The sequence below is a fragment of the Crocuta crocuta genome, unplaced genomic scaffold (assembly GCF_008692635.1).
Source record: "Crocuta crocuta isolate KB4526 unplaced genomic scaffold, BGI_CrCroc_1.0 scaffold7, whole genome shotgun sequence".
NCBI classification, from domain to species: Eukaryota; Metazoa; Chordata; class Mammalia; order Carnivora; family Hyaenidae; genus Crocuta; species Crocuta crocuta.
The window spans coordinates 8494161-8516512 of record NW_027531904.1 but is presented as its reverse complement, the minus strand read 5'-3'; the positions used below and the strand labels follow the sequence as shown (position 1 = coordinate 8516512).

The 22352-nt window shown below is 40.9% G+C and overlaps 1 long non-coding RNA gene across 2 annotated transcripts; it reads right to left on the bottom strand.

Moving 5' to 3' along the window:
• Nucleotides 1-2811: 2811 nt before the first annotated feature.
• LOC144240155 (uncharacterized) lies at nt 2812-4268 on the bottom strand. 2 transcript variants are annotated; one of them, XR_013337621.1, is made up of 2 exons: nt 4065-4268; nt 2812-3337 (listed from the first exon to the last, which is right to left on the bottom strand). It is a non-coding gene; the product is annotated as an uncharacterized LOC144240155 (long non-coding RNA). The 2 variants fall into 2 exon arrangements; XR_013337622.1 differs by having other exon boundaries at nt 2812-3334.
• Nucleotides 4269-22352: the final 18084 nt, after the last annotated feature.

The window sequence follows — 22352 nt, the reverse complement described above, 5'->3', positions numbered from 1 at the left end:
GGAACTCTGGAAGAAAATGTTTCAGTAGGCATGTTATGCAATGGAAACATTACAGGTCTGCGTATCACGGGAGAACAGTAAAAAGACTTCTGTAGAGAAATGCAGAAATGAGATGAGTAGGCAGTTCCGCGAAGGGTAGATCCTAATGGCCAGTACAGCTATGAAAACATGCTTTAACCTCACCATCAATCAGGGAAATGCAAATGTAAAAGAGCGATAATGCCTAATGCTGTCAAATATTGGGAGGGAGGTCATTTCCATACCTTCGTAGAATTGTGAATGATCACAGCCTTTTTTGAAAGCAACCGGCAATATCTATTAAAATGAAAATCTTTTTAATCTATGATCCAACAGTCTCACTCCTTGAAATCTGTCTCCTGGAAATAGAAGCACCTGTGCATAAAAACCCAAGTTTGTTTACTGTAGCCTTTTTAAAGGGCAGAAACAGGGTGTCCAGGTATATCTGACTATTGATTTCAGCTCAGGGCGTGATCTCAAGGCTGTGGGGTCACGCCGCATCAGGCTCTGTGCTGGGCATGGAGCCTGCTTGGGATCTCTCTGTCCTTCCCCTGCTCGCTCATTCACTCACGCTCTCTCGCTCTCTCTCTCTCTCTCTCTCTCTCAGTAGATAAACATTTTGGGGGGCGCCTGAGTGGCTCAGTCGGTTAAGCTTCCGACTTCAGTTCAGGTCATGATCTCACAGTTCGTGGGTTCGAGCCCCGCATCGGGCTTTGTGCTGACAGCTCAGAGCCTGGAGCCTGCTTCAGATTCTATATCTCCCTCTCTGTCTGGCCCTCCCCTGTTCTCTCTCTCTCTCTCTCAGGAATAAATAAAACAGTGAAAAGAAAATGAAAAATTAAAAAATAAGTAAATAAACTTTTTTTAAAAAATAAAGGGCAGAAACACAAAAACAGGGTAAATACCCATCTTTCATGGAAAACTTCACTAAATTATAGGTTATCCAGTTACTGGATTATTAGCAGCCAGTTGACGTCAAGGACCTTTCATGATGCAGAGAATTTTATAAAATATGATTGTGCGTATGCATGTGTGAAACGCTTTAGTCCCCTTATCTGCCTGTGTGTATAAAACTTCTGTATATGACTATATATATAAAAGTGGAGAAAAGCATAGTTCTTTTTTAACTTTTCATAATTTTTTTTTTGTATTTACTTGAGAGAGAGAGTTGAGGGGCGAGGACAGGGAATCTGAAGCGGGCTCTGTGCTAACAGCAGAGTCCAGTATGAAACTCGAACTCCCAAACTGAGATCATGACCTGAGCCGAAGTCGGACGCTTAACTGACTGCACCACCCAGGCGCCCCGAGAAAAGCATAGTTCTAAATAACCATTGCCTGGAGATAAATAAATCTGAGAAGGGTTGTTGGAGGTAGGCTCATTCAGTCAGTAAACAATAAACATACATCTCTGTTTAAAAGAAAAAGGATCTCAAGATAAAGCAGCTTCTGTGGTATTTCCCATTTATGTAAAATATTTGTGCCTATATATAAAAGACATGAGAAGATCATCACTAAAATTATAATCCTAAAGTATAATTTTTTTTTCTAAAGTATAATTTTTTTAAATAAAATGCTAGATTGGGATATACTTGTCGCTTTTTTTTTCTCCTTTAAATGCTGGTTCAAATAGAGAATCTTGATATTGACCAGATAAATTCCATTTCTAAAAGAATACTTTTTTAAAATGTTTATTTTTGAGAGAGAGACAGAGCATGAGCCAGAGAAGAATAGAGAGAGAGAGACACAGAATCTGAAGCATCTCCAGGCTCTGAGCTGTCAGCACAGCCCAACACAAGGCTCAAACCCACGAACCATGAGATTATGACCTGAGCCAAAGTCAGACGCTTAACCAACTGAACCAACCAGGTGCCCCTCAAAAGAATAATTTTTAAATGTACAAGATTATTACTATTTTATGCTCTTTGTTAACATCTATTTTAATATCCACTTTCCTTTTGCTTTCTTAAAACCAGCAGTTTGTTTTGAGTAAAAAACTAAAAATAAAAATTAGAACAGATTAGCAGTCAAACCCACACGTAGCTAGCCAGCTGTGTTCAGTTGAGTGATAAACCTAACTGAATATCTGAACCATGAACACAAGGATATAATATTTATGTTGCATACATATTTGCTCAGTAGGTACAGAGGGTCTTATACTGTTCAATTTTAGAAAATGTTTAAATTACATTTATCGATTTTTTAGTGTTGATTTTTTTAATATTACATATTGTATGCTTTCTTTTTTTTTAATTTGAGTATAGTTGAAATACAGTGTTACGTTAGTTTCAGGTCTATAACACCGTGATTTGACAACTCTGTACGTTATTCTATGCCCACCACAAGTGTAGCTGCCGTCTGTCACCATACAGCACTATTGCAAGACCGTTGACTACATTCCCTTTTATTGACTTATGCATCCCATAACTGTAAGCCTGGACCTCCCGCTCCCCTGAGCCCATTCTGCCCATCCCTTCATCCCCCTCCCCTCTGGCGGCCACCAGTTTGTTCTCTGTATTTATAAGTCTGATTTTGCTACCTGATCATTTGTTTTTTAGATTCCCCATGTAAGTGAAATCATATGGTATTTGTCTTTCTCTGACTTGTTTCACTTAGCTTAATACCCTCTAGGCCCATCCATGTTGTCTCAAATGACAAGACCTCATCTTTTTCTGGCTTAGTAATATCCAATCGTATATATACAGTGTCTTCTTTATCCATTCATCTATCGGTGGACACTTGGGTTGCTTTTGTATCTTGGCTATTGTAAATAATGCTGCAGTAAACACAGAGGTATTGAATTAATGTTTTCATTTTTGGGGGATAAATACTCAGTAGTGGAATTATTAAACCATTTGGTAGTCTATTTTTAATTTTTTTAAGAACCTCCATACTGTTGTCCATAGTGGTTGTACCAGTTTACATTCTCACTGACAATGAACAGGGTTCCTTTTTCTTCACATCCTTGCTGACACTTGTTATTTCTTGTCTTTTTTCATTCTGGCCATTCTGACAGGCGTAAGTGTATTTACTGATTTTTAAATTGAAATTAAAACAGACATCGTGATTGTCATTAACTGTGTGAACTTCTCAGCACCATGGGAGCCTCTGGGAAGTCTTCTCTTCATGTGTGCTTGGTGTTCATTTTGTCCTGGCTCCCACCTTTGTTCTTTCTCTATGGTTTAGCTGCTGTGTCTTCTTTCTTCATTTTACTTGTTTGAAGCCTTGGTTTGCTTCTCCTCTGTGTTCAGGGCCATTGTGCGATGCCAGATTGTTCCTGATCCTCTGGATAAGATCCTCTGTCTGTTCTGGTCACTCTCTGCTAATGAAAAGCCTCCAAATCAGTTCTAGTCACAAAAGCAGACCAAATTCAATAATTAATATGGTCAATTAATAATTTAAAAGTGTAAACTTTTGGGGCGCCTGGGTGGCTCAGTCAGTTGAGTGTCCAACTTCAGCTCAGGTCATGATCTCATGGTTCGTGGGTTCGAGCCCCATGTCGGGCTCTGTGCTGACAGCTCAGAGCCTGGAGCCTGCTTCAGATTCTTTATCTCCCTCCCTCTCTCTGACCGTCCCCTGCTCACACTGTCTCTCTCAGAAATAAATTTTAAAAAACAATAAAAATAAATAAATGAAGTTCAAACTTTTTTTAAAGCCAAATTTCTCCCTTCCAAAGAAGCTTATAACTCCTGAAGTAGGTTGGCCTAGTCCAGTGGGAAGGAAGGGTCAACTAATTTTTTCGACTTGACTACCACACTGACTGCTCTTCAAGCATCCTTCAGCCCTCTAGTGATCAGGTGGGGTAAAAGGTGGCAAGAAAGATTGTAGTGGAACTTAATGTAGCTGTTGTGAGCTGGTACTGATTGCTAGCTGGGCTTGGCATTTGTTTAGAGCTGATTGTTTTGCTTCTGAGTTCTTTTGTAGTCCTTCAGAGCCATCCAGTATTAATTATCTTTAACCACATAACAAATTTCTTCATAACTTAGTGGCTTAAAACAACACGTTTATTATCATAGTTTCTGTGGATTAGGAATCTAGGCATAGCTTACCTGGACCCTCTACCTCTGTGTTTCTCACAAGATCACAGTCATCCTATAAGGTGTGTGTTTAAGGGATAGATTTGCTTCCAAACTCACTCCAGTAGTAGTTGGCAGGATTCGGTTCCTCATGCATTAATGACCTAATGGCCTCATTTCTTCATGAGCTGTTGGCTAGAGCCCTCTCTGCCACATAGACTTCTCCATAGAACAACTCATAATAATAGCAGCTGGCTTCCAGAGCAAGAGGGCAAGAGCCAGAAGGATGGAATTGACAGTCTTTTGTGACCCAATCATGAAAGTAACATTCTGTCACTTTTGCCATATTCCGTTCATTGGTAGTAAGTAACTAGATGTAGCCCACACTTGAGAAGAGAGCGGTACACGGACCATGAACACCAGGAAATCAGTATGGATGGGGGCCATTTTAGAAGCACCCCACCACCAGTATTCCTGGGATTATCTCATCTTCACTTCTCTTGATACAGGCAAATGTATCTCTCTTCTCAGTAGTCACTTATAACTCCCTCCCCCTTGGACATCTTTCTTCTGTGGTCCCCTCACCTCCAGGTGGCCCTCTTGAACAGGATTTAAGACAACCCCCATGCCATCTCTAGCTAATGGTCCATGTAAAATGTTCATCTTTTACTACAAGAAACTTGGGTGTTGTACTTGGGGAATACAAGCCAATCCCAGCGTCATCCCCACCCATTTCAGTCTGCAACCAGAGCAACTAACAAGAAAACCTGTACTTTCTCAAGATTTCTCAGTCTTGAGTCTATCACTGGTCTTCTAGGACTCCCTAGGTCTAGAAGACATGTTCTAAGCTCTCCAAGTAGTCTTGTTGAAGCTTCTTTTCCTAAAACCAAGGTGGGAAAAGGACTTCCTTTTCTGAACTCTCCTTATCGCCAACCTTTTTTGGCTAGAGCTAAGGTTTATGAGGCCTTTTGACCACATTCTTGGATCTGCAGCTGAAACTAACACTCAGGTACTTCCATATTGACATGCTGCTTATCTGCTGTTTGCCTTCTTCCTAATCCTTGGAAGGCTTTTGCCTTGGGTGGTTGCCTACAATCATTGTAACAAGAAAATAATTACCAATTTATTAAAGCAAACAGAGGAACAAATGAGAGAAGAGATGGGAGAAAGATTAATAAATAATGAGAAAGGGAGGGAAGAAGATAGGGGAAAGCAGTAAATACCTTACTTTGGTGAAGATTAGAATAAATAGATAAATATTGTCTTAATGTTATTGTGTAATTATTATTGCTTTAATAGTGTTCTTGAAATATTTGGGGGCACTTGTAGAATTAAAATTGTGATATTTGAGTTTAATTCATAGAACAAAGGTAAACACAAAGAGAGAAAAGAGACACATAAAAAGCCAGACATACTGGAAGTATAGATGTTCTCCATTTAGATCCGTAAATAAATCCCAAGCATATAATGTTTGTAAGAGGCTGACCTAACACAAAATAGTGGGAGGTAAAAATTACTCCCAAATTGGACAGATCTATTTATCAGACTTGAATAAAACAGATGGAGAGATGGCAGTAATTTATATCAGACAGTATAGAATTTAAGGAGAAAAAAAGCATAGTGCGTATCATTTTATATTGACAACATAAAGGCCAGTGAAATTGACATCAAAAATAAAAGATGTACCCAAACTGGCATAAGTCTTGTGAATTGGATTCACAAGTATCCGAGTTTAGTTTTACATGATTATCTTTCTAAGTTGTTTGGTGGAGGAAGCAGGGTTCGGAAGATCTGCGTAAAGCAGTAAATTCTCCTTCTATTAAAATGTATAAATTTTGTGTATAATTAAAGAAGTGCTGCTGGTCGAGGACCAACTAAGAATCCCTGCTGAGGAAATGGGGAAAGGCAAGGCTAAAGTTATGCAAATAGAGTTTCCTAATTCTCCTTCTATTAAAATGTATAAATTTTGTGTATAATTAAAGAAGTGCTGCTGGTCGAGGACCAACTAAGAATCCCTGCTGAGGAAATGGGGAAAGGCAAGGCTAAAGTTATGCAAATAGAGTTTCCTAGCAGCTCAAACCAGGTGTGGAACTGGAGACTCGTCCAAACCCCCTTTGCTGTGGGAGAAGGTGCTCCTTAGACCCAGTCAGCCAGGGTTCTCATGGTTGAGTTTAAAGGAGAAGTCATCCGCCGCAGACGGAAGAGCCCGCTACACTTAACTGTCCGGTTTTCTTCATCTAATACTTCTGCAGTTGTTTTTTTTAATCAGACATTCTGAAGCAGGCCCTAAACATTAGTATTTTTATTGCCTTACTTTTAAAAAATAGTTAATGTTGGGGCGCCTGGGTGGCTTAGTCGGTTAAGCGTCCGACTTTCGCTTAGGTCATGATCTCACAGTTCGTGGGTTCGAGCCCCGCGTCGGGCTCTGTGCTGACTGCCAGCTCAGAGCCTGGAGCCTGTTTCAGTCTGTGTCTCCCTCTCTCTCTGACCCTCCCCTGCTCACGCTGTCTCTCTCTCTCTCCTAGAAATAAATAAAACACTTAAAAAATAAAAATAAAAAATAAAAACTAGTTAATGTTTTTGTTTTTAATTTCAGGAGAAATATAGTTTTGTGACAGTATCATTCCTACCACCCTGATGTAGCACTGTGCTCCTCCTAACATTTACTTACGCGTATATAAGCGTGCACACACACACATATATACACACACACATGCTCCGAGTTTGACACAGTTAACATTTTTTAATCTGCAGCTTGCTCATTTCACTTGTCCTTGATACACTGCTAGCTTTCCAAGTCCATACAGATCTTGGCTATGGATATGCCATAGTAGCTGCACCAGAATCTAGTTAATCATTTCTTCGCTGATGGCCCATTAGATGCTGCTGCTTTTGGCAGGAGAACTTCAGTGAACATCTTGGTTTGTTTATCTTTACATGCTCATGTTCTTATTTCTATAGAATAGATTGGTTCCTAAAAGTAGAATTGTTAGGTCATGTGGTATGTATGTTTTTAATTTTATAATATATGTGATCATATCCACTTCTTAAATTTTTGTGGCAATTTACATTTCATTTATGTAATCGTTTATGTGGGTGCTGATTTCCCTACGCTCCCTGTTAAGCACATTTCTAGCTTAAGAAAATAATTCACTAAAACCGCAAAAGTGATACAAGGGAAAACATGAGAAAACTTTTTTGTAGTCTTAGAATAGGAAAGGCCTTTATTTTATTTTATTTTATTTTATTTTATTTTATTTTATTTTATTTTATTTTAATTTTTCTTCATATCTGAGGGAGAGAGAGAGACAGCGTGAGCAGGGGAGGGTCAGAGAGAAAGGGAGACACAGAATTCATAACAGGTTCCAGGCTCTGAGCTGGCCATCAGCACAGAGCCCGACACAGGGCTCGAACCCACGAACCGTAAGGTCATAACCCGAGCCGAAGTCAGACGCTTAACCGACTGAGCCACCCAGGTGCCCCAGAAAAGGCCTTTAAAATCAAGATACAAAACATAAGCCACAATGAGAAAGATGAATAGCTTTATAAAAATTAAGAATTTCTGCTGGCCAAAAAAACATTGCAAATGAAATTAAGACAAAGATAAATGGGTAAAAACATATGTACCATATGATAGAAAAAGAGACAAGACATACAGAGAGAGACAAAAATGATCAGTAAGTAAAGACCAGCAACCTAGTGGAAAAGTGAATACTGGGTGTGAAAAAGCTGCGTGTAGAAAATATAGTACATATGAAAAGATGCCCAACATCATCTCTAATTAAGAAGTGCAAATTAAAACAAAATACCATTTTTCACATAGCAAATTGAGATAAGATATATATATATATTGCTGATACCCATGATTAGTGAAGTTATGGGGATATAGGAATTCACACATTATTTGTGGAAGTGTAATTGGTACAGTCTCTGTAATTGGCAGTTTGGTAGTTTTAAAAAATTCTTTTTGAATTGTTTTTAGCTAAAGTATGTACTTAGTTTTAGCAAATCAACCTTTGCTTATAAGCGGAATAGGAGTCTCCTGTCTCCTCTCCATTTTTTGAGTAGACAGAGTCTACCGACTTTCTATCTTAAGACAAGGATATAACCAACTTGTTATACTACTCTCCTATTCTCTCCTTCTCCTACCTGTTTTTACCAAAATATTATGAAAATTATACAAAATTATTACAGAAAAGTTGAAATGTAAAGTGAATCCCATATACCCACTACCTGGACCCTGCAATTAACATTTTGCTGCGTTTGTTTACCACACTTCTGTCCTTCTAACAGTCCCTCTCCATCCATCCATCCATCCATCCATCCTATTTTTCAAGTGTATTAAGTTGAGATATGTTATGTTCATATGTCATTTCATCCTAACACTTAGGCATATGTATAATTAACTAGAATTTAACATTTGTTTACATTTTTGAGGTAAAATTTACATACAGTGAATGCATAAATCTTGTGTTTCATAGGATGAGTTCTGACAAATATATACACCTGTGTAACATAACCCTTGTCAATATATGAAATATTACCATCACCCCAGAAAATTTTCTCCTGCATCTTCACATTTCCCCACTCACTCACTATCCCCACCTTCCCCCAGAAGTTACCACTGTTTAGACTTCTTTTCACCATAAACTAGCTTTTCCTTTTCTAGAACTTCATATAAAGGAATCATGCAGTATCCCTTATTACTCTTTTATATAAGATTTCTGTCATTTAGCATGTTTCTGAGATTCATCCATGTTGTTGTCTTACTAGACGTCATTCTTTCCCGTTGTTGGGTAGTATTCCCTTGTGTGAACCTTGGATATGCCACAGCTCGCTCAGCCACCTTCCTGCTGATGAGCACCGGGGCTGTTTTCACACTTGGCTACTATGAATAAAGCTCTGTGTACATCTTTATACAGATCTTTATGTGGACATATGCTTTCATTTCTTCTGAGCCAGTGTGTAGAGGATGTGACCATTTGGTGTGTGAAGACAATCATAGCAGATACCACGTCATACCTACTGGAAGGGCTGGCTGTCCCAACGACGGCCAGAAGGTAGAGCAACTGCGCCCTTAATGTTGTGTGAGAGAACATAAAAACCAGTATGACAACCACTTTGGAAAAGAGTCTGGCAGTTTCTTACGAAGTTAAACATTTACCTGTGCTGTTACCCTGTAATCGTATTCCTGGGAATTTATCCAAAAGGAGTAAAACCATAGATTTAAACACACACACACACGCACACACGCATGCACGCACACACGAACGTTTATAGCAGTTTCACTCACCGCAGCCAGAACTGGAAACCGTACAATTGTCCATCAGTATGTCTCAGTGGAATACTCCTTGGCAGTGTGTGAGGCGGGTCTACTTCTGTAATAAGAATGTTTGCCCAGAAAACATTGAGCAAAAGAAACCAATACCCAGGCTTCTTTCCTTTTTTTTTTTTTTTTTTTAAGTTCAGGAACTGGCGGAGCTGATCTATGAGGACATAAATCAGGAAAGTGGTTGCCTGCAGTGGGTGGGAAGTAACTAGTAGGGAGAATGAAAGAACTTTCTGACATGATTTGAATGTTATATGCGAGATTAGTTTGGTTACATGGGGATATGGTGTATCAACTTCTCATTAAAAGTGAAAATAAACCCTAAAAGCGAGTGTATTTTGTACCTCTTCAAAACTGAAACTGTGTGGACAGTTGCTTAGAAGACCATGAGGACTGGGGCGCCTGGGTGGTTCAGTCGGTTAAGCATCCGACTTCGGCTTGTATCATGATCTCACAGTTCGTGGGTTCGTGTCCACGTCGGGCTCTGTGCTGACAGCTCAGAGCCTGGAGCCTGTCTTTGGATTCTGTATCTCCCCCTCTGTCTGACCCTCCTCTGCTCACGCTGTCTGTCTCTGACTCTCAAAAGTAAATAAAAAAACATAAAAAAGATTTTAAAAAGAAGAAGACCATGAGGACTGAGGGAGAGTTGAGGGAATATGCCAGAATTTTAGACATTTCCATTTAAAACATGATTTCTGAAATTGGAATAAGGAGACTGTGGACGTTTACATGAAGATCTCCCACGACGCACGTAAACCAAATCCCTCACTTTTTACTGTCACCTGAGCTCCACTTGTCAGAGGCCGGCCCTCCCCGAGGTGCACCGTGAGGACGGAGGAAGGTGACTGACTGCCCACCCGTGCTCCTCCAGCGTCCGTCACAGAACATGCTACCGAGGGGCCTCCGGAAGCCATCTGGCCTGCCCCCTACAGAGAGCCCATCCCTAGTAAAACCACTGTGTTCGAAGTATAGCTTCGCAAAATTATAATTCTCTTAAAGATAAAATTGTCAAGGTTTCTGAAAGTTTTGTCACACGAGAAACCAAATATCTTTATGAAATTGCTCTGAGCTAATAGGTGATGATTCTTATGTATTTAAAGATATTAGGGACTGATTCCTAGAAAGCTGGGGGTTTTTTTCTTGACGTTTATGTATTTTTAGAGAGAGTGAGCCAGACAAGAAGGGGAGGAGTAGAGAGCGCGAGAATTCCAAGCAGGCTCCACACTGTCAGCACAGGAACTGATTCAGGGCTCGAACTCATGAATTGTGAGATCATGACCTGAGCTGAAACCAAGAGCCAGACGCCCAACAGACGGAGCTGCCCAAGAGCCCCTAGAGACTTTTTCCAGACTGTTATTTTGGAAGCTATGTCTATGTGGTCATGCTTGTGATTCTTTTCACAGAGTATCACTTTCAGATATTAAATTGATGAATAACCTATTTAGAAAGTCAAATGTCACATTTAGAAAATCGTTTCCCCTTTATCTTGTGCACATTTCCTTGTTTCATAATGTGCTTTCCTTTTCTTGCCCTACAGTAAATTTGTTGACTCATTTGTAGACCTCTCTTTATCTAAAGCCATCATACAAGCTTTTTTTCCCGCTGTAATTTAACCTCACTGTATACATTTTTATATCCAAAATAGTCTTTTTTCTCTCCTTATGCTTTTCAGCTAGCCCCCCAAATCTTTCTCTTTTAAAATCTTTTAAATTTTCTTTTTTTTTAAATTTTTTTGAGTCAGACGCTTAACTGACTAAGCCACCCAGGTGCCCCTGTTTCTCTATATTTTAAAGTTTATTTATCAATTTTGAGAGAGAGAGAGAGAGAACAGGCATGCATGAGCAAGGGAGGGGCAGAGAGAGGGAGCCACAAGGCTCAAATTCACAAAATCATGAGACTGTGACCTGAGCCAAAACTTAAGAGTCAGATGTTCAACCAACTGAGCCATCCAGGCGCCCCAGCCCTCCAAATCTTTCTTTCTTTTTTTTTTTTTTTAATGTTTTATTTATTTCTAGGAGAGAGAGAGAGAGACAGCGTGAGCAGGGGAGTGTCAGAGAGAGAGGGAGTCACAGACTGAAACAGGCTCCAGGCTCTGAGCTGGCAGTCAGCACAGAGCCTGATGTGGGGCTCGAACCCACGAACCGCGAGATCATGACCTAAGCGAAAGTCGGACGCTTAACCGACTAAGCCACCCAAGCGCCCCCTCCAAATCTTTCTTATTGGCATACTCGAATAGACAAGTTTGCTTGTCTTAGTTTTTTCCTAAGCATAGAGACTCCTTTGTACTATTACCTCGGAATAATTTTCCTTAGTAATCTATTATTGAAAGTGTTCCATAATGTACTTTGTCTTCTGTGTCATTGGTGGGATCACTGATTTTCTCCATGTGCAAGTGTAGGCTTCTTCAGGTCCTAAGTCAATAAGGCAACCTTGGTCCCCAAGGAATATGTATTAGGCACCTGCCACGTGTCAGGCACTGCTTTAGGCAGTAGGGGTACTATGGTGAAGAACACAGGTTTCCCCAGCACAGAGATTCTATTCTAATGTGAAGAGGCAAACAAAATATTCAGTGTCAGGAAAATGCTAAGAATAAAAATAAAGCAGAATAAGGGAATAGAGAATGCCAGGGAAAGAGGTGCTGTTTTTAATTGAGTTGTAAGGGAAGGCTCTCCGATGACGTGCTGTTTGAGCAGAGATTGAACAAAGTAAGGGAATGAGGCACGAGCATTTCTGAGAGAAAAGGCATTGCTGAGGGAGGGTGATTGTCTGTCTGCGCCTCCCCCTCTGGCTCTTAGGACTTCCTACCCTCCACTCCTGGTCACCCCCAGCCACCGCGTGGACTGCAGTGAAACCATGAAGCTACCACACATACAACTCAGAGCCACTGTGTGGAACCCCTGACCCCCGGTGTGCTGATTAGATTCCTCTCATGTTGGTGCCTGTTTTCATCCCCTGTTTGCCCCATTGCTGAGAGGGAATGGTCATGGGAATGGCTCGACACACAGCACTGGACAGGTGAGGTGGACCACAGCTTATTAATTACATAAACTCACAGCCCAGAGAAAGAGGATACCACATGCCACACAGAGCCACTTGGGGGTTGCATTGAGGAACAGAGTGGACAGCCAGGGGCTGTGAGGGGTGGGCTTTGTAGTACCAAGAGAGTAGGGCACCCACAGAAGGATGTGGTTGGCTTGTTTGAATAATTCGGAGCACTGCAATATTGAGCTTCGGGTCTTATGCCACAGTCAGAGCCAAAAGAATTTGTTTCCCAGTGAACACTTCGATCTCAGCAACATCAAAAGACTTCTCAGAGGTGTAACCACTTGATTAGGAGAGGAACTTAGATATCTGAGAATAACGAATGATGACTTAAGGTAATCATATAATGTTTCAAAATAACATAGCAGATGGTAACGCAGTTTTTTTTAAGGACCAAAACTCTTCGGCAAAGAACTTTTGTTGTTTGTTTAAAAACAAATTTAAGGATATGACAACACAAAGTCTTGGGAGTTATTCTAATGAAATATGGCAGATTATTCTGAGGGTGGGAAATAACCTTTTTTGCTTCATCTAATTAGGAACAGACAGGATACTCCAAGACCAATTTGTTATTTTAACAGAGAAAACCAAATTCTGGTATTGTATTAATAAATATTTGACATTAATGGATTTGTAAACTCACCCTTTTTAATCCTGTGAATAAATAATCAAAACTGAGCCAACTATCAAAAAGACAAAAAATAACAAGTGTTGGCAAGGATGTAGAGAAAGGGGAACGCTCACACCTTGTAGGAATGAAAACTGGTGCAGCCACTGTGGAAAACAGTAAGGAGTTTCCTCAAAAAATTAAAAATACTGTGCAATCAGGCAATTCCACTTCTGAGTATTTATCCAAAGAAAATGAAAATATCAATTTGGAGAGATATATGCACCCTGTGTATAGCAGCGTTATTTATAGTAGCCAAGATGTGGAAGTAACCCAAGTGTTCATCACTAGATGAATGGATAAAGAAGATGTGACATATGTATAGTGGAACATTTCCCATAAAAAAGGATGAAACCTTGCCATTTGTGACAACATGGGTGGATCTAGAGGGTATCGTAAGTGAAGTAAGTCAGAGAAAGGTAAATACCATATGATTTCACTTGTGCATGTGGGACCTAAAACGCAGACAAACAAAAACCAGACACTCGTACAATGAACAAAACAGAGACGCATAGAGGGAAGGAACTGGTGGTTATGAGAGCAGGCAGGTGTTGGAGACGGGCAGACAAAGTACGTGAGGACGACTGAGAGGCACGGACTTGGCGACAGGTCACAGCACAGGGAACATGGTCTCCATTGTCGTGGTCACTTTGTATGGTGACCGATGATGGTGACTCACTGTGGGGGTCATTTTATAATGTGTAAAAATGTTGAATGGGAAAGACATGCACAGGAAACTACCAGGATGTTGTAGGTCAGTTATAGTGCAATTTAAAAAACAAAAAACCAGCTTTGACAACATTTTAATATTTCATTGCATGAACTTTTAGACCCTTTGCAGGTACACAGTCCAAGGCAAGTAAATTTCCCTTTCCACAAACCTACAACTTTCAGTAATCATCTGGGTCTTGTCCTTAGTCCTCTCCCACATGTTGGAACAACCTAAATACTTGAGTTCAGGTACAAAATTAATCTTTGCCCATTAATACGGGAAAACACATCTGTCACCTCACCTGCCTGGCTATCCATCTGTGCCTCTGTTGTTCTCCGTAGCGTCAATCTCCATGTTAATGATAAGTTACCCAAAGGTGACATCTGTTGCACAGAGAGCAGATACTTCAGGAATTATTGTGCTATACAAGCGTGTTAGCAAACCATCAGAGCGCATGGACAGACAATGCACATGTCCTTTCTGTGTCTTAGAGCAGCAGTTAGTCCCTCCATAACACAAAACTACACATGGTTCCCAGTGTTTGATATTCTGTTTTATGAAATTATTCAAGGATGCAGATTATCCTTTAATTCAATTTAATGCTAGTCCAGTGTCTTAAAGTTAACTATTGGAAATTATGCTTAATCTGGTATACCACAGAATATAATAGCTGTTGGCTTAGAAAAGTTTGTCAGAAATATAGTTCATTTACATTTACATTTTCCTTAATCTTTAACATTATATGGAAGTAGCATTAGCTTATCAGTATACCTGTTTAAGAGTTCCAGTGTAATTAGTGTCTTCATGAGGAACAAACCCAAATGTTACTTTAAAAAAATAAAACATGTACTTTATTGCATTCTATAAGGATTAAATTCAGACAGAATTGTTTTTACACCAAAATCATCAACCAGTCTGATTTGTTCAAGGATTCACTTTGATTGCTTAAATTTGTATTTTTGGTTGTTGTTGCTGTTTTGTTTTGTTTTTGAGAAGGGAGAGAGAATCTTAAGCAGGACCCTTGCCCCAGCAGGGGGCCCAATGGAGGGCTTGATCTCACAACCATGAGATCATGACCTGAGCCAAAATCAAGAGTTGGACACTTAACCAACTGAGCCATTCAGATACCCCTAAATTTGGTTTGGTGTTTTTTTGTTTTTTTTTTTAATGTTTGTTTATTTTTGAGAGAGAGACAGAATGTGAGCAGGGAAGGGGCAGAGAGACCGGGAGACACAGAATCCGAATTAGCCTCCAGGCTCTGAGCTGTCAGCACAGAGCCTGATGCAAGGCTCGAACCCTTGAACCGTGAGATTATGACCTGAGCCGAAGTCAGACGCTTAACTGACTGAGCCACCCAGGTGTCTCATGGTTTTTTATATATAAATGCCTCTGACCCTGTCAGTTTCTGTGAGAAGAATTTTTTTCTTAGAAGGCCACCACATTTAATATATTATGGTACTCTTTTAATAAAAAGTAGAAATTTTGACATTTTATACATTTTAAAGCATTAGGAAAGTAATCGTGCATTGGTACATTTCTGCAGTTACAGTGCAGACATCCTGCAGATATAGTGAGATTCATATATGAACACAAGAAATGAAGGCGATCCGTCAGGAACCACGGCGAGAGGGTGGGATGTCTTCTCATGTGTTTCAAAATCAGCTGGAGATTTCTTAAAACATGGACTCTTGGGCTTAACTCCCAAAGTGTCTAAGTCAGTTGGTCAGAATTCTGGACTCAGAACTTATATTTCTAATGAGTCCCTACATTACACTGATGGTGAAGGTCCAGGGGTGAAACTCTGAGGACAAGCTTTCTAGGAAATACGACGTTGCCTCCCTCCAGGCCCTGAGTTCGTAGGGCTGTAGGTTTATAAAGTCCAAGGGATAGAGCCTTGGTTTCTAACTGACATTCCCTGAGTGCCTCTGCAATGAGCAAAGCAGACAAATAAATAAAGAACAGTAACAAAAAGGCTACTATACTTAAAGTATTGTACATTCACTGCTTTAATTCCTGAGGATTCTTATGTGCCTTTCTTTGTATGATACTTTTATAAGTCATATTACTATCTGTAAACCAATAAAAACAGATCTTTTTTTTTTTTAATGTTTTTTTTTTTTTTTTTTTTATTTCTAGGAGAGAGAGAGACAGCGTGAGCAGGGGAGGGTCAGAGAGAGAGGGAGACACAGACTCTGAAACAGGCTCCAGGCTCTGAGCTGGCAGTCAGCACAGAGCCCAACGCGGGGCTCGAACCCGCGAACCGCGAGATCATGACCCAAGCGAAAGTCGGTCGCTTAACCGACTAAGCCACCCAGGCGCCCCTAGAAACAGATCTTTTAATAAAATTATACCTAATTAAGTTAAGACCCTCTCCAGAAGTAGAAAAGTGTTTCAGAGTCACAGAAGGAGTAAAATCCTCTGTCAAGTACAGACACACAGAGAGCTTACACCTTCAGGTCTAAAACTTCAGCCACAAGTTAAAGGAAACGCAGATACATCCATTACACTGATCTAGATCTCAGAGGACTTTCCTTCTGTCCAGTAGAAGCAAGACATTCTTCTACAGACGAAAAGACTGGCATACAAGATGCTTCAGTATGCCACACCCAAAAGACAATAGGTCACCCTCGTCCTGTAATGGGGAACAACACATGGGTGCAGACCAGAATCAGAACCGAACATAGCTGAGAACCAGGAACAAAAGTAAAAATACAAAGTCAGGAAAATAGAAACAGTAAAACAAAACAAAACAGAAACTGAAGAGAAGATTCTGTTGCCACTTGGTAATCACTGGAGGAGCCAGAAACCAGTGTACAGGAGGTACACTTTTTAATTGGTCCAGGAAGGTGTATCTACTTGAACAACTTGTTATTCCAAAAGTGCCAAAGTAGAATTCTCAAAAAAGTTAAAAACAAGACTCTCCAGGCACCTGGGTGGCTCAGTCAGTTAAACATTGGATCTTGGCTTTGGCTCAGGTCATGATCTCAGGGTCATGAGCTCCAGCCCCTTGTTGGGCTCTGGGCTGACAGCGACGATCTCCTGCTTGGGATTCTCTCTCTCTGCCCCTTCCCCACTTGTATGCACACTCTCTCACTCTCTCTCAAAAATAAGTAGACCAAAAAAAAAAAAAAAAAAAAAAAAACAGGACTCTCAATACACGTCAGCATATTATCTAACCTTTACAGGGGAGCCAGCGTGGTTGTAAGGGCAGTTACACTATTGTTGACAATTATTACAGGGGCCCAAACTCAGATACTCAAAGGGGCCGGCTAAGCAGTATAAATGAGGAACACAGGCATTTACAGCATCCAGAGTGCGGCGGGAGTGAGTCATACTTGTCTCAAGGTGGCAGCTGTTAAAGATGCTGGCTCATAGTTCCCTTGTGGGAATGCTTGCTTATCCCTATCTTTAATATTTTTTTCACACAAGCTATTAATCTAGATTTTAATGTGAATCTTCCTGTTTTAAAATGTTGATGACTAATTCAGTTGTGGGGAAAAAACTGTAAGAGCCAAACAAAACACATCTTCAGGGCAGAGATGGCCTGAGGGCCATCACTCTGCAACCTCTGCAGTGGGTATTACTTATGTAACATGACAACAAAGGAAGAGTTCATCCAAAAGTTGTATTGACAGAAAGTTTTAAAAGATTTCTTTTTAAACTGTTTATTTGCAATTTTTTTATAAGAGTGAAAAAAAAAAACGTGACAGTGTTTTGTCACCTGGTATGCCCACCACATACTCACCATGCATTTCCATTTTAAGTTCTATCCTTGGTCCACTTAAAATACAGTTACTCATTTTCTGGAGATCTGTTTCACAACAGTGTGAATATTGTTAACACTACTGAACTATACATTTGAAAACGGTTAAGATGGAAAATTTTATGTCGTGTTTTTTACCATATATACACATACATTATTGAACATTTAATGAATTTATTCAAATGAATTTACTCATTTTAAATGGTTTTTGGAGGGTCATATATATCAGGGGAAAGCCTGGTGACAAGGAGGGACTCGGGAAGACTGTAACGGGCTTGTTAAACGGTCACGAGAACTTGTTTCGGGAACTACATTTACTAATGGGAATGGTGATCAATTTGAGAGACACCTCTGGAGCTGAATTGGGAGAATTTCGTAAAAAAACAATATGGGGCTTGAGGAAATAATAAAAAGGTTAAGGTTTCTTTCTTGGTAACAGACTATACCAATAATTAAATTAGAAAACAAGAACAGATTCAAGGGAAATTAGTTCAGCTTTAGACAAGCCATGGGATTTCAGGATTTAAGGAGACCTACAGGTCACCAGATGCAACCATCCCATTTTACAGATGTGAAAATCAAGGCCCCAAGAGAGGAAATGATGCCTTCGATGTCATAGTTTAAAATCAGAAGCAGGACTGGGGCGCCTGGGTGGCTTAGTCGGTTAAGCGTCCGACTTTCGCTTAGGTCACGATCTCGCGGTTCGTGGGTTCGAGCCCCGCGTCGGGCTCTGTGCTGACTGCCAGCTCGGAGCCTGGAGCCTGTTTCAGTCTGTGACTCCCTCTCTCTCCGACCCTCCCCTGCTCACGCTGTCTCTCTCTCTCTCCTAGAAATAAATAAAACATTAAAAAAACAAAAAAAAATAAAATCAGAAGCAGGACTTTACAAGTTCTAGACCCAAAGTTCATCTTTCCCCAGTACACAGTGTCTGCTCACACACGCCTCGCTAAGTTCAGAGACGAACTTGTGGGGTGACCCCCAGGCTGCTGCCACCTGTGAGTGAAGGAGGCCCACAGATCTCTTCCAGACACCGGGTATCCGGCCCTGTCTCTTGCTCTCTGAACTGCAAGTGTGCCTCGTCTCCTCTTTGTAGCCTTTTCTTTAGTTTAGGCCCCTTATACAACCTGTAAATGGAAATGGTTTGTAGACATTGGTAATTTCATGCCTGCAGTTCAACTTAATCCCGTTAGAATTATGGGAATTCAAAGGAAAGGTTGGGGCTACAGGTAGAGATTTGTAAGTTTCCATTTCTTGAAACATTAAAAGGAATTGTGAATATATAACTATATAATAGCCTAAAGAATTTGGACTTCATCTGAGGCGCTTGGGTGGTTCAGTCGGTCAAGCGTCCAACTTCTCAAGTCATGATGTCCCAGTTTGTGAGTTCAAGCCCCACATCGGGCTCTATGCTGACAGCTCAGAGCCTGGAGCTGCTTCAGATTCTGTGTCTTCCCCTCTCTCTGCCCCTCCCCCCATTCACGCTCTGTCTCTCAATAATAAATAAATATTAAAAATTTTTTAAAAGAGAATTTGGACTTTATCTTATTAGAGATTCTCAACCTTAGCTGTACATAAGAATCGGTAGGTCTGGGAAGGACTAAAGTATCATGGTTTTTTTTAAATGTTTATTTTTGGGAGAGACAGAGCATGGGTGGGGGAGGGGCAGCGAGGGGGAGACAGAATCTGAAGCAGGCTCCAGGCTCTGAGCTGTCAGCATAGAGCCTGATGCGGGGCTCGAACCCAGGAACCATGAGATCATGACCAGAGCTGAAGTCAGACGCTTAACCAACTGAGCCACCCAGGCGCCCCAAGTATCGTTATTTTTTAAAAGTTCTAAAGGCTTCTTATGCTCGGCTAAGACTGCTTTAAGCAGTTCAAAACTGTAGAAGGATTTGAAGCAAGAAGTGAGATAATCAAATATGCATTTTAAATATAATTCCAGCTTAAATGGGTGGAAAGAGACTTGCAATAGTCCATGAAAGAGACGGTAATCATTAATGACTGTAGAATTATTTCAGTGAGTTAATTTTCCATAATAATTCTCTGCCTTACATACAGCACATATGTTTCTAGGGTGTGTGTGTTTGTGTGTGTGTGTGTGTGTGTGTAAATTCACTGTCATCTCCAAAAAGTGCATCTTTTTGTTTGTTGTTGTTGTTACTCCTTTTAATTATTTTGCTAGGACGGATTCCCAGAAGTAATTCTATGGAGTCAGAAGAAACGAGTGGTCTGGCTCTTGACTGTCTATTGCAGTGATGGTTATAATCAGTGTACAGTGTTCCTCTCCATGTGGGAGGCCAGATACCAACTTTAGAATCACTTATAAGGTTCAAAAGAAGAAAAATTATTGGGATTTTGATTAGAATAATTTTATTATGAATTAGCAAACAATTATCGGAATAATGTTTATATTTTGTTTATGCTATTTTACATGATTTACCTGAATATTTAATTACTAAATTTATCTTTAACAGATTGATGAACTCCCAGAGGGAGCTGTGAAGCCTCCAGCAAACAAGTACCCTATCTTCTTTTTTGGCACCCATGAAACGTAAGTCAGCGAAACAACGTGAAGTTTCAGCACCTCTCATTTAGCTGTGGTAGACCACGTTGTTTATACCTGATCTTGTTGAAATGAGCGCAATCATATAAAATCACCAAGCTCAGTAATGTATTTTTCTTAATGTGAAGATGTTTCGTTCATTTTACTTTTGAATGTTACTCTGTGTAAATAACTGTTGGACACGATGCAGCATCTCCTTTAGGGCCTATACGCCTCAGCTCGCCTCCTTCCCACTCCCAGTGACTTCTTTTGTGGCTCTTGCATACTTCCCTTCTGGAGAGACTTCGTCCATTCATATTTCATACAACAAACTTATATTCTCTCGGGCTCTTTGAATTTGTTGAACCCGGAAGCAAACATACCAGCCTAATAAGGTTTTTGAATTGTGTTGGTTGGAGCACAGACTAAACTGCTGGATAAAGGGACCTGAAAATACAGTGTCTCAGATAACAGACATTTCTTCCTTTGCTTTGAAACCGTGCAGAGGTAGGCAGGTAGCTCAGGGTGGGGTAGACTCTATGCTCTGGGGACCCAGGTTCCTTCTGTCGCATTGTCCTGTCGTCCCCTGGGCTGCTGCCTTGTCTGCTGTTTAAAAACAAACAAAAACTGGCTCAGCAGCACCTGTGTATCGTCGGTGGGGAGTGGGGGGATGCAGAAAACGTGAAGAACAGGTAACTTCTGTGCAAGGAAGTGACAGGGAAGTTACATATGTCACTCATACTTGCACCCATGGCAGTGGCAAAAACTTGGTCCTGTGGCCATGTGTTGCCATCGGGGATTAGGGAGCAAAGTCTCCAGCTTGGGCAGCTATAGGGAAGAAAATGGAAGGAGTGATTAATCCATGAAAGAAGGAAGCTAGTAGATACCATGAGGCGATGGTCGGTCTTGACACACTAAAAACATGTGTGGTCTGTCACACAAGGACACAAATGGAAAAGGGGTTGCATATGTGAAGGAAGCTAAAAACTGTCACAAGGGGCGCCTGGGTGGCTCGGTTGGTTGAGCATCCGACTGTTGGTTTCGGCTCAGGTCATGATCTCACGGTTCATGGGTTCGAGCCCCACATCTAGCTCTGCATTACCAGCATGGAGCCTGCTTGGGATCCTCTCTCCCTCTTTCTCTCTCTCTCTCTGCCCCTCCCCTGCTTGTGCTGTCTCTTTCTCAAAATAAATAAAACAGGAAAAACTGTCATGAAATCTTACAAGTCTCCAAATTCAGGGTCATCCCATGTGTTCATGTGAATGCGGTAGGGCCAGCCATGGACTGCTTCTTAACTTGCTGCCTCTGCCACTCTGACATCTTGTCCGTGCTCACCTTTAAAGGGAGCTAGCCAGGGGAGAGAGGGCCCTGAAGATGTATTTATTTCTTGTCTTCATGTGAGAAAGAGTTGTGTTTCTTTCAGGAAGTTAGCTTTATTTTTTTTGTTTTTATCTAATAGACTGTGCAATATCCAACTTACCATGTTGTCCTCTTTAGAGAGGTTGCTAGAAAGCTTAGAAGTAAATGTTTTATCTATAATAAGTGCAGCGGGCTTTGTGGTACAGTTTTTCCATTTGCCTCATTCCTTTCTCCATTTTACATCTATACCATTTTGCTTTTTCTCTAAGACCCATTTCCAAGTGATTTGATCGTATTTCTGGGACTAGGCAGGATTTAATAAACAAGATTATCCCTTTTCCACTATACGGGACAAATCAGCCATTTACTAACACTGTGTGGTCACTTTTATTTACTTGGTAAACATTTTCTGGGAGGTCTTTAAAGCACTATAAATAAAGAGCTTGCCGCCTGGTGTGCAGCTGGTGCACGTAACAGTCATCCCAGCGAACGGTGTGAAGCGTTTCTCGGAGCCGATCCATACAGCACCCTTGATGTAAGTCCATGGCGTCCTTTCACGGCTCTGTTCAGTAAAAGGAGTTCTGCCAGGGAGCGATGTAAGAGTCCATATGTGACCTACAGACGTAGGTTTTGAAACATCTAGAGGAAAACGAACTTCAAAAAACCTGCTGCCGTGAGTTTGTTTCAGCGGGTTAGGTTGTTCCGTTGATTAGGTATCGGGAGTCCCTGAACCAGCGATCACACGCCGAGGCAGGTAGCGGGTGGTCAGCCTGTCTGCGAGGCAGAGAGCGCGGGCACGTGGCACGCAGGGAGACACGGTGCGTAGCACAGCGCCTGGCCAGGGGGGAGTGCTTCAAATAGTAGCTGCTGGGGGAATTAAAATTCACTAAATGAAATAAAGGTGAGG